Raw genomic sequence first — 11,765 nt, forward strand, 5'->3', positions numbered from 1 at the left:
AAATGAACTAATATAGATCATTTTTCCTATTCCCCAACCCTCTTCTTGGCTTCCTTGAGCTTTCTGGTTGTACTCATGCTCTTCAACAAAGATTTCCTATCTCTGTATCTTTCCTCTCACCTTCTGCATGGCTTGGAATACCCAATCCTTGTCCTCTAAAACTGCTCATCCATCCACCCACCCATTCATCCATCCATCCATCCACCCACCCACCCATCAGGCCTGGCACAAGTCACCTCTCCTTTAGGAAGCCTTCTCCCATCCTTCCCACAGCTCCCAGTGACTGCTCCCTCCTCTATCCTTGACTACTTCTGCCATCCTTCCCCATTTCTTTGGCAATGACCTTACATGTTTTGGTGAATTGGATTTCTCTTTCCCATGTGTCCATCTTATCTTCACAACTAGGCTGTGTGTTTCTCTCCAGGGCAACATCTGAATCCTATTATGGCCTGTAGCATTTTAATCTGGTGCACTTGTGCTAGTATCTGTGAAGGCACCATTCTGGTTGGCACAGTCCCTGCCCTCACATCTGCCAACAAATGTTTATCCTTCCTCCCTTGGGCCCCAGAATTAGCACTAGTGCACATCTGGCAAAATGCTCAGGATGGCTCTGAATGACTGGTTTTGGCATGAAGGTCACCCTGAGGACCACTATGCTTGCCAGATAGCCACAGCTAACCAAGGGGAAAGAATTTTGGGGGGTTTGGCTCTTTGGGGGAGTTATTGCAAAGAATTTGGGATCATGACCCAGGAAAACAACCTAGGCAAGTTCTTTGTCTAATCAATGTGAAATTGTGGTGCCATGATGGGCTGGCAACGGGTGTTTGTAGACAAAACCCTTGTGGCTTCCAGCCTGGCCTGGCATCTGCAGCCAGGTCTGCTTACAGAGCTGGGGAACACATTCTCTCTGGTGCTTTCCTCCACGGACAGCTCAGCACCTTGGAGTAATTCACAAAGAGATGTCTGCTAACTGACCAGGAGGGAAATGGCTTTTCCCAAGACATACAAAACCTGTTTGGCAGCCCTGGGGATGGCTAGGCCCTGAAGCCTGGGTTCTGAGAGGTGCGCTCTGCTGAGAGTATCAGAGGCCCACATTTCTGAGGTGTGGTGGTGAAGGTCCAGTGGAAAGCGGCCTTACCCAGGCTGGCTGAGGCCTCTCAATTCAGCCTTAGCAGCACTTCTCCAACAGTGGCCCTTGAGGCAGGAAACAGATGGGTCCCAGGTAGCAGGTAGCCTTAGAGGGCTGAAGTCAGAAGCAGCTCCGGCCCTACTTTCAGGGTGCCTTTCTTCCAGAGCTCATGCTGTTGTCACCAGGCTAGTACTGAGACCTGGAAAAAAAATTCTGGAGAAAAGTCCACTGATGGCCTTGGGAGGGGAAGCTAAAGAAGGTCACAGTGCTGACCCTACCTTCTCCTGCTCCTTTTGCTGGTGGGCAGTGGCGAGAACCCATAAGTAAAGGTAAACTTTCAGGGAGGGTCTGGTGTTTAAAGGCAAAAAAGACTGAGTCGTCATCTCCAGGAGGGGACCCTGGCCCCATGCAGCCCACAGATGCATCCCTCCCAAAGAACATCCCTTCTCTTCTTGGACAATGACCCCACCCTGGTTAATAACCACAGCGATGTCAAATGACTGAACTGTTTACAGCCCTGTCCTGTCCCAGTCTCCTTTAATGCATACCACCCAGTGAAGCTGGCAGGGCAGGAAATGCTGCTTCATTTGACGGGCAAGGACATTGACTTCTCTGAGGTGACCTAACCAGTCAGAAGCAGAACAGGTCCTGAAAGGCCCCTCTTGGCTGCCTGGTGCTTGGCATTTGGTAGCAGCTGGGCAGCTGGACACTGAGTGAATAAGACAGAATGAAATTAGCCTGCTGCATCTCTCACAACTAAGGGCCATGCCTTACCTGGGAATAAAGAATGGCTTATGAGAAAAGTGGCTTATGAGTTGCAGCCCTACCCTGGCAACCCCTGGTCCTTTCACCACACTCTTCTAGGGCCAGCCATATTCCCACCTCTCACCTTTGGTTGTGGCCCACCAAGCTAAGATGGGAAATGCCAGCCCTTAGCCCTGGTGGGGATGTTCCCAAGGCAAGAGCCACTGGCCCGGGGCTGCTCCTCCTTCAGGCTTACAGGGCTCATCCTCATCTGTGTGCACCTCACTCTCATTCGAACCCGTGATGGAAGAGAGAAAACCCTTTGGTTCTTTGGGATCATCAGGTGTCACCTAAAGGGACAGTAAATACTGTTCGCCAGAGACCTGGCCCATCCCAGGATTATCAGCTCCTTAAGGAGGCAGGGGCATCTTGGGACCAGGCCCCCGTGAATGCAGTTCATGACCGTGGGCACCTGTTGTTTCAAAGGCCTAGCTTTGCCCACCAGGGTGGAAGAAGGAAAGGTGCTCCAGCCCACCCCAGCCTCTGGAAGCCACTCTGGCCTCCACAGCTGTCAAGGACCAGAGACCATCCATCCTGCTCCTTCCTCGCAGGGCTTGTGTTGGGGGAACAGGTGTGGTCCAGACCCTACCAAAGACTCTTATTTCCAGAGAAAACTCCCCATTGCTTCTTCTGGCCCAAGGGGTCACAGAACTATGTGGCTCCTTCTTCAACACCGTGGCCCCTTAGGCTCTATTCTAAACAGATTCTCCCCCTTGGGACCTGAGTGGTGACTTCACATCTCACCTCCCTCAGACAAGGCCTCTGCTTACTATTCGCTAAGCATCCACCACAGAACAAGGCTCTGGAAGCACGGCTGAGGCCTATGTGTAAGGCAGTCAGGGGCAGGCGCCCCGCGTTGCACTATGAAAGTAAAATGTTTTCCAATCAGGTAAGGCTTGGTTTTCTTTTATCCATGCCTACCCTGTCCTCCAGAAGGCCACAGCAGGCCTGTGCAACCAGGCAGCCTTTTAATCGTTACAAAGTCATTTCCTACCCCTCATTTCACCCCAGCCTCACAATGGCAAGAGAGGACTTACGTTAGAGAGCTTAGGCATCTGTCCTGGGTTGGGAGGTAAGGAACAGGGCCAGCCTAGAATGCCCTCTTCCCCACCTGCCCTCAGGAGTATGGTCTGGTTTCTGCCCTGCCTACCTAAGGCCAGAGAAAGCAGTGGGCAGCACGAGGGTCCCAGGGTCCTGGAGGAAGCTGCCCTTTTCCTCCCTGGCTCTTCCCTGAACTGGGCTCCTCCTCCAGGCCACCACATCTGATCCTGACTCCCACCCTTGCTGCCCATCTGCACGTCGCTGCTCTTCTCCTTGCACATTCCCGATTCTTCCCCCACCCCCATAGCTGCAGCCTCCTCCTTCGCCTCCCACATCTCAAGCTCTAGCCCCTCCTTCTCTTTCCTTCCCCCAACATGCCACCCACCCCAGATTTGGGCCTGTCCCTAGTCTCCAGGCTGCAGGTCTCCACCAGCCCCAACCCCACCCCATGGGAGGGTACAGGCCCTTCTGTTCTCCCTTTCTCGGACTGCCCATTCCTCCCTCAGCTTGCTCCACTCTTCGCTGGGCTCCCCCCCGGGCTCCCCGAACACCCAGCTTTTGACTGGCTCAATGAGTCTGGCGAGGGCAGAAGGCCCTGGTGCGAGGTTCTTGCCTGGCTGCTCTAGGAAGTTGGGAGATGTCTTCATCTATATGTTTTTGCCGTTTGGTTCCTCCACCTGGATGCCAGAGGAAAAGGGCGGGAGGCAGGGCCAAGACCGGACTCAGTCCTTATCCACAAAGAATTTCAAAGGGACCGATCTCAAAGGACTAGAAATCATGGGAGAACATACCATCTTGAAGAGGGGAAGTCCTGGATTTGATATTAAATTTTAAATATCCAAACAGCAAAATTAAGTAAGACAAACAATAAACCTGGGAAAATATTTGCAACACATATAGCAGATAAGGATAATTTCTTTATAGTTTGTACAAATTGATTATTAAAAGGATGAACAGAAAAACTGCTAAAGAACGCAAGTAAGCAAGTCACAGAAAATAAATACGCATGGCTTTTAAACATGGGCTGTGGTACCCAGTTTCACTAATAGTTGAATGCAAATTAAAATATGAGAGCATTTTTCATTTACGAGATCAGAAACAGCACAATAGTTTCAGAGGATTCAGGGGAATGGGCATTTTCATACACACACTGGGAACTACATTTCCAATTTCTATCAAAATAACAAATGCACCTACCATTTAATTTCATCAATTTATCCAAGGACGGTGTGCGGGGATATTTGGCACAGTACTGTTTGTAACAGCAAAAGGCAGAAAAGAACCTAGAGGCCCATCAACAGGGGGACTGTATGAATTATGGTACATTCATACAATGGATATCACAAAGCAGTGAAAAAGATGAGGTAGATCTTACAGGCTAATAGAAAGCTATCTCCAAGACACTGAAAAAAGTAAGGTGTAGACTGTGTATCCTAAGCTTTGCTTTTTTGTGTTTCTTTAAGGGGGATACATAAGTTTGTAAATGCTGGGACTATCTTGAGAAAAGATCAAGAAATTTAAAAATAGCTACCGCTGGGGTAGGAGACTGGTTGTGTACACTGGGAGGGAGTCTCACATCTCTTTGTATGCTTTTGCACCACTGACCTTTTTACTACAGGCAAGAACTGCTCTTTCAATTTAACAAGAAACTCTTATATGTGGAGAGGAGTCCTTGGGGGTGCACTGAGAAGTTCACCTGGGAGACAGGGGCACAGACTTGTACATCAGAGTTGTTCTAATCCTGACTGGGACTACTGGCTTTGCAAATGGCGTAAGAGAACTTCCCTCCTCAGGTGAGGATTAAATGAGATAAAACACATTTGGCATTTAGTATGGTGCCTGGCACACGGGAACCCCTCAACTAATAGTAGTGATGATTACAACCTTGCTATTGGTTCAGTAGGGGGACTTGCCTTGAGGGAACCCCAGTCCTTGGAGGGAAAATACCAGAGATCACAGGAGTCCTGGAAAACCACACATGGTACAAGTAGGGAACCCAGTCAGTGTCAAGGTAGCCTACGATAGCCAGGTAGCATGCTAGGTGTTGGGTTGTCTCCTCCCTTGTCTCCAGCCCTTCCCAACATCAGAGAGGCATTAGCCACTGTGAAGACAGGGTAGCTCCAGAGAGCTGCAAGGAAAGCAGTGCCTCTCGGACCTGGGCCTGGCCTCATTTGTCATGTCGTAGGTCTCACCAGGAGGTAGAGGCCCAGACTTCTGGCTTGGGAATTTGCTGCTTGATCTTCTGTGTCCCTTAAGGTCTGCTCATTTTATCTTCAAAACATCACATCTATTTCTTCTCCTCTGGCCCCCTTCTAGTGGCTGCGTCAGAATCCCACTGTCTCTCTTGGGCTCTGAAAAAAACTGCCAATATGGTCTCACCAGCTCAGCCTCCCCTGTCCAGCCAGAACAATGTCACAAATATATATTCCTCTGCTGAACTCCTTCACCTGGTATTAGGTTCTTGGTAACCATAAAATGCTAACAATGGATAAAAATAGGGATCTTATTTCTCCAGACCCTTATTCTATTATTCCCCACTACCCATTTCACACTTCACAAGAAAGTCTCACCACTCTGAACAAGCCATGATCTTTCTCTTTTATTAACCTTCCCCTCCTGATCATAAAATACAGGCTCATTGTAGAAAATGTAGACAATGCTGAAAATTTAACCACAGTTAACCCCCAAGTTCTTTCTTTCCTATGCATGTGCATCTTAGAAAACTCGGCTCTCTGTACAGTGTTTTATTTTGTACTTTGCATCATTTATTTAATATTACTGTGTGCTATTATATCACTGTTCTTTTAATTATGACCTTTAGTGGTTGCACAATATTCCATAGTATTATAACTTATTTAATCATTCCCCTATTGTTACTTAGGTTAGTCACTTTTTTGTGAAATGAGTAACATCGACATGTATATAAATCATTGTACAAACATTCATTCTTAAGATAGCTTTCTAAAAGTGGTACTGCTGTATCAAAGGATATCAACATTCTTTTAAAAATGGTTTAACTTCCCCTAAAATAACAATGAATAAAAATGGTTAAAATGTGTAACGATGAGGCTGGGCGTGGTGGCTCACGCTTGTAATCCCAGCGCTTTGGGAGGCCAAGGTGGGCGGATTACCTGAGGTCAGGAGTTGGAGACCAGCCTGGCCAACATGGTGAAATCCCGTCTCTACTAAAAAATACAAAAAACAATTAGCTGGGAGTGGTGGCATGCACCTGTAATCCCAGCTACTCAGGAGGCTGAGGCAGGAGAACTGCTTGAAACCAGGAGGCAGAGGGTGCAGTGAGCCAAGATTGCCCCATTGCACTCCAGCCTGGGCAACAAGAGCGAAGCTCCATCTCAAAAAAAAAAAAAGTAAAACAATGAGATAAAAGGAACAAATTTCTAGAAGATGGAAAATGAATGATGTAACTAAGACAGCTGGGTGGAGGGAGTAACAGCTTGGAACTCTTGCTGAGGGCTATCCAATGGAAGGAGGTAGCTGGTCTACCCTGCCCAACCCCGGAGACTTGGAATTTTGAAACCCCAGGTACAATGAAGGCTGGGAGGCAGAAGTGGATCTAAAAATAAGGGCATTAACTGGAAGTCTGTAATAACACTTGGCTTCCTTCCCTCCACTTCTACAAAAGCACTTAACAGCATCTAAACCCCAGACAAAAATATCAGAGGATTTTTGCTAATTAAATGTAAGAGCCCAAGGCAAAATATTCTGTATTCTGGCATTTAGGGTTCTCCAGGGAAATAGTGGGCAAATCTCATCCTACACACAGAGGTCTCAATTAGGCTTTTAATTCACAGACACATGCGCACACACACACGTATATGGGTGTAAGAATCACAACACATTTGAGGAAAGTCTAATGAGAGTAAACAAGGTAAACAGAGGGAAAAAAGGACCCAGTGGCAGGGGCCTGAAGGGAATGAGATAATTCATGTGACAGAAGACACTTTTAAGAAAAGACTCTCAGAAACTAAACTAGTTATTGTTAAAATTATTATGGTTAAAAATATTATTCATTAGAAAATAAGGTACTCTTCTCATAGTGGCACGATACAAAGAAATGGAAATAATGAATGCAGCTAAGGATCAATCCACAAGGTCCAACATTAGCAGGAACTCTATAAAGAGTAAAAACAGAAGGAAAAAAAACATAGAAACGGGGAATAGTCATATAAATAATGAGAAAATTTCCAAGAGTAGGAGTACCTGAGTCTGTAGATTGAAAAATTCCACTGAGCATTAGGGAACTGAATACATCAAAGATAAAGAAGAGACTTTAAAAGCTTCCAGGCATAGGGGTGGGAAAACAGATCACTGTAATGTAAATACTATTTACTGATTGTCAAATAAATAAGTATCAGATTGGAATCAGGCATCTCATTAGCAGCAGTGGATGCGGTAAGTCAGTGAAGCGATGGCTACAAACTTCTAGGGAAATTTTTCAACCTAGAATTCCAGAGGCAGCCACACTACCATCAAGTGAGAGGTCAGAGAAAGACATATAAACACTCAACAACGTTGCCTCCCACGTACTCTTTCCTGACAGGAGACTTGACATGTACTTTAATAAAATGATGAAGTAAATAAAGAAAAAGGAAGACACAGAATTCAGAAACAGTTGAGTCCAGTGTAACAACAGAATAATAAGCAGAAAGGGCATCAAAAACAGACTAGAGCAGGAGGCTGAAAGGGGAATATACAGAGAGAAAAGAAGTGAATTCAACAGAGTATTTAATTGAATGGAGAATTTGAAAATGACTGCAAGTGTGTGGAAAGCAACCAGTACAAGGTAAAAAGAAAGGCAACTAGAAACTTCAGTAAAAACAAAAAGCTGATCCCAAAAGGAAATATAAACACAGTAAGCCAAGATCTGCAGTCAACAATATTCACATGGCCGTAATAATGTTCATGCTGTTTATTTTCAGCTTTTGAAATCAATCAATAAACAAACCATAAAATCCTAACTGGTTACAGAATAGAATTTAAGAATTATCAGACTTGACAATGTAAAAGACAATGATGTGGAAAAGGTAAAGCGAAAGGAAGGGAAGGGTCCCTCCAACATACCACAAAATGGAGACTTGAGATATGGTTTATGGTTAATATAATAAACTAGATATGTAAATATAATAATTTATTATTTTTATAAAATTCTTGCTCCTTATAGAAATACAGAAATTGCTAAAACAAACAAAACCCCTCTTAGTAACCCATAATCCTATTATCCAGAGTATATGGGTTTGAATGTAAGCCTGGAATTAACCATCTGTATGGCTGTAAGTCATTTAACCACTTACAATATTTTCTTTTTTCCTTCAGGTAGTTTATCTATATACTTTTAAATAGTATATAGAATACATAAAAGCAACAGTATATGGGAACTGTATTATATACACAATTTTTAATCCAGACTTTTTCACTTTAAAGCAAAAAGGTAAATCTCTGAATACATAGCATATCATGCACTTGTATATGCGTATTAATAAATATACTTCTGAATATGCCTTTGGCCATAACTCATTCAGGGGTTTCCCAGAGATGGAACTTGAACCAAATATTCAAAGAAACTAGCTTGCAAAAGTAGAAGGGGACTGAGTGGGAAGTAGTGATGAGGTATTATAGGCACTGAGAAAAGTGTGAGCAAAGGCACAGAGGAGAGCAAGCACGTGCCTCTAGGCTGCAGTAAAAGGTGCCTGAGAGTGAAGAGATGAGGCTGGAAAGAGATTATGAAGAGCTCAGTAAATCATGTTAGGGATCCTGATATTTTTCCCATAACAGACATGACAACAGGGATAGTGGACCAGGTTTGCTTTGGCACTACAGAATCTACCACGACGTTCACCACAAGGGAACACAAAATGTTTTTGTAATGAATGATGCTTAGGAAGGCAGAAATAGCTTCTGGACATTCAACCTGGGTGCCCCAGGTGGTGGGGATAATGTCATTTGATAAGGGAAGGAATCTAAGAGAAAAACAAATTTTAAAGGCGTAAAGAATGTCTGGGCAACATTCTTAGTGATTCTGTAACCTAACCTCATTTAAAAAAAAAAAGTCACTGGTGATTATGTAATACATACCCAGATTAGACTTTAGGCCCTAGATTTATGTATTGTCTTCAGGAAGCCTGCATAACCTCCAAGTAAGCACAAGATTTAATCTGTAACGTACATTTCTTAGGGGAAGAGGATCCACAATCTCCCCAGGATTCCCAAAGGGGCTGCAACCCCAGCAAGGCTGCAGTGCCTACAATGGATGAGCAAGTGGAGAGGTGACAGATGTGGGAGAGGGACAACTACCTGAGACAGGGAGGGGATACAGAGCAGATGAACAATTAGCTTTGTCCAAAGACATCTCTTCCTAAGCCTGGAGGAATTTATAGCTGTGTTTGAGTGTGTAACTTCGTGTTAGGGATTGAAGTCTTTCTCCTGTGCTCCCAGATTACTGTACGTGATTTCACCATCAGTTTTGCATCACTGTGCTCCATTTAATGCCTATCTGTTGGTCTCATTTGAGGATGAGGACAGATTTCCTGGCCCTACTCTTAATGCCAATCACTAGGCCTGCAACAGAGCTCTTACCCTGACAGCTAAAAGTCTGATAGCTCTCAGCAACTTGGGAAAATGGGGCTTCAGAGTTCCCAACCACTCCTAGCAAGACTACCCAAAAAAGATGGGAGATGAGCCCAAAGAATAGGAAACTAAGCAAACTGACAAAAGGTGGTCACTCCTCCCTTATAAACCATAAAGAAAATGGCAGGCTTCAATTTATTTTGAGGACTGGAATCAGGAGGCAGAGTTATTAGCTGGGGAAGGATCTCATCTGTCTAGTAATCAATCCACTTGGCTCACATGATCTGTGCAGAATCAGAGGCCCTGAACCTGGATGCAGGTTTGTGGAAACTGAGATCTGAAGATGAAATCCAAGTAGAAATGTAAAAAGTCATAATACATACCAAAAGTATGTTATGTAAAACTTGGTTTGCTCATATAAATGGTTGGTATATTCACTTAAATACAAATAAAATAAGTTAGGTGGCAGAATCCTCTAACATCCAATGGTTGGCAGAGGCACTGATGGACACCTAGTTCAGCTAGTGTAAAGTAAGTGTCCTGTTCTGCTAAAAATACATAGAATGCTTTGCACATACAGATCCTTATACTGGAGCACCCCCACCCCCTCCACCTTTAATCACACACATTCTTGGCCTGCAGCCTTTACTTTTTGCTACAGTGGCTCATAACCTTTGCTTGTTATTGTAATACCCTCCAGAGTTTTAAAAAACACTGAGGTCTAGAAATGGAAATTTTAAAAAAGTGCCCAACGTGATTCTAACATGAAGCCAAGGTTTAAAACCACTGCTTTACTGCAAGGTTGGGTCAGTGAATCTCAAACGTAGTTTTGCATCATAATCCCCTGCGTAGCTTTTCTGAACTACCTATGAGTGAAAATCACAATCATCCGTAACTGAATATTCAATTATGAGGATAAACATATGTGATAGAATGGTTTAACTGTCTTAATGGTCATAAATCCCAGCGGTATTCTTTAAGCAAAGTAGTTTCGGTCTCTTGGTGGGTCAAGGTCACAGAGTTATCTCAAATCTTCAGACCTGCTCTCCTGATATTCTCAGCTTCCTAGTAAGGCAGGGGAAAAAAACTAACTTGTTCCTACTCTCAGCAGAGACAGGGAGTGGTTTATTTGGGTCTCTCCATTCCGTCAGGGAGACTGGAACAGTCACTGTTAGGACTGGTGAGGGCATGAGTATTTGATCCTACTTTTGAATACTTCTGATTTCTTTTATTTGTGTCTCTATGATTTAGAGTGAAACTGGGAAAATAAGTTGCATATGTTTTGAAAAAAAAACTAGAGGAGGGAGGAAAAAGGAAATTAATAAGCTTTCTTGTGTATGCCTTTTTTATGTGAAAGTGCACTGTAGGCCAGGCATGGTGGCTCGTGCCTGTATTCCTGACACTCTGGGAAGCCGAGGCAGGTGGATCACCTGAGGTCAGGAGTTTGAGACCAGCCTGGCCAACATAGTGCAACCTCGTCTCTACTAAAAATGAAAAAAGGCTGGGCGCAGTGGCTTACTCCTATAATCCCAGCACTTTCGGGAGGCCAAGGCAGGTGGATCACGAGGTCAGGAGTGCAAGAGCAGCCTGACCAACCCCATCACTACTAAAAATACAAAAATTAGCTGGGGGTGGTGGCGGGCACCTGTAATCTCAGCTACTCAGGAGGCTGAGGCAGGAGAATCGCTTGAACCTGGGAGGTGGAGGTTGCAGTGAGCCAAGATCATGCCACTGCACTCCAGCCTGGGCGACAGCGCAAGACTCCGTCTCAAAAAAAAAAAAAAAAAATTGGCCAAGCATGGTGGCACGCACCTGTAGTCCCAGCTACTCGGGAGACTGAGGTAAGAGAATTACTTGAACCTGGGAGGCAGAGGTTGCAGTGAGCCAAGATTGTGCCACTGCACTCCAGCCTTAGCAACAGAGCAAGACTCCATCTCAAAAACAAAAACAAAAACAAAAGTGCTCTGTAAACTAGAAAACACTATGTGATTAATATTTAGTCTTGCAGAAATGTGATAATAAATGCATGGGACTTCTGCATGAGAGCTGCATCAGGCTCAGCATTTATGATAAATGCTCTCGCATGCCCTGAGGCATTGGAACAGCGTGGAGGGACAGAGCCAGAAATCAGGAGACCCAAATTCTAGTCTTAGGTTTGCTGATTTCTGGTCACAGTGCCTAAGGCACACTCCAAAAATCTGTCACA

This window comes from Nomascus leucogenys, chromosome 4, assembly GCF_006542625.1.
Source record: "Nomascus leucogenys isolate Asia chromosome 4, Asia_NLE_v1, whole genome shotgun sequence".
In the NCBI taxonomy this organism is placed as follows: Eukaryota; Metazoa; Chordata; class Mammalia; order Primates; family Hylobatidae; genus Nomascus; species Nomascus leucogenys.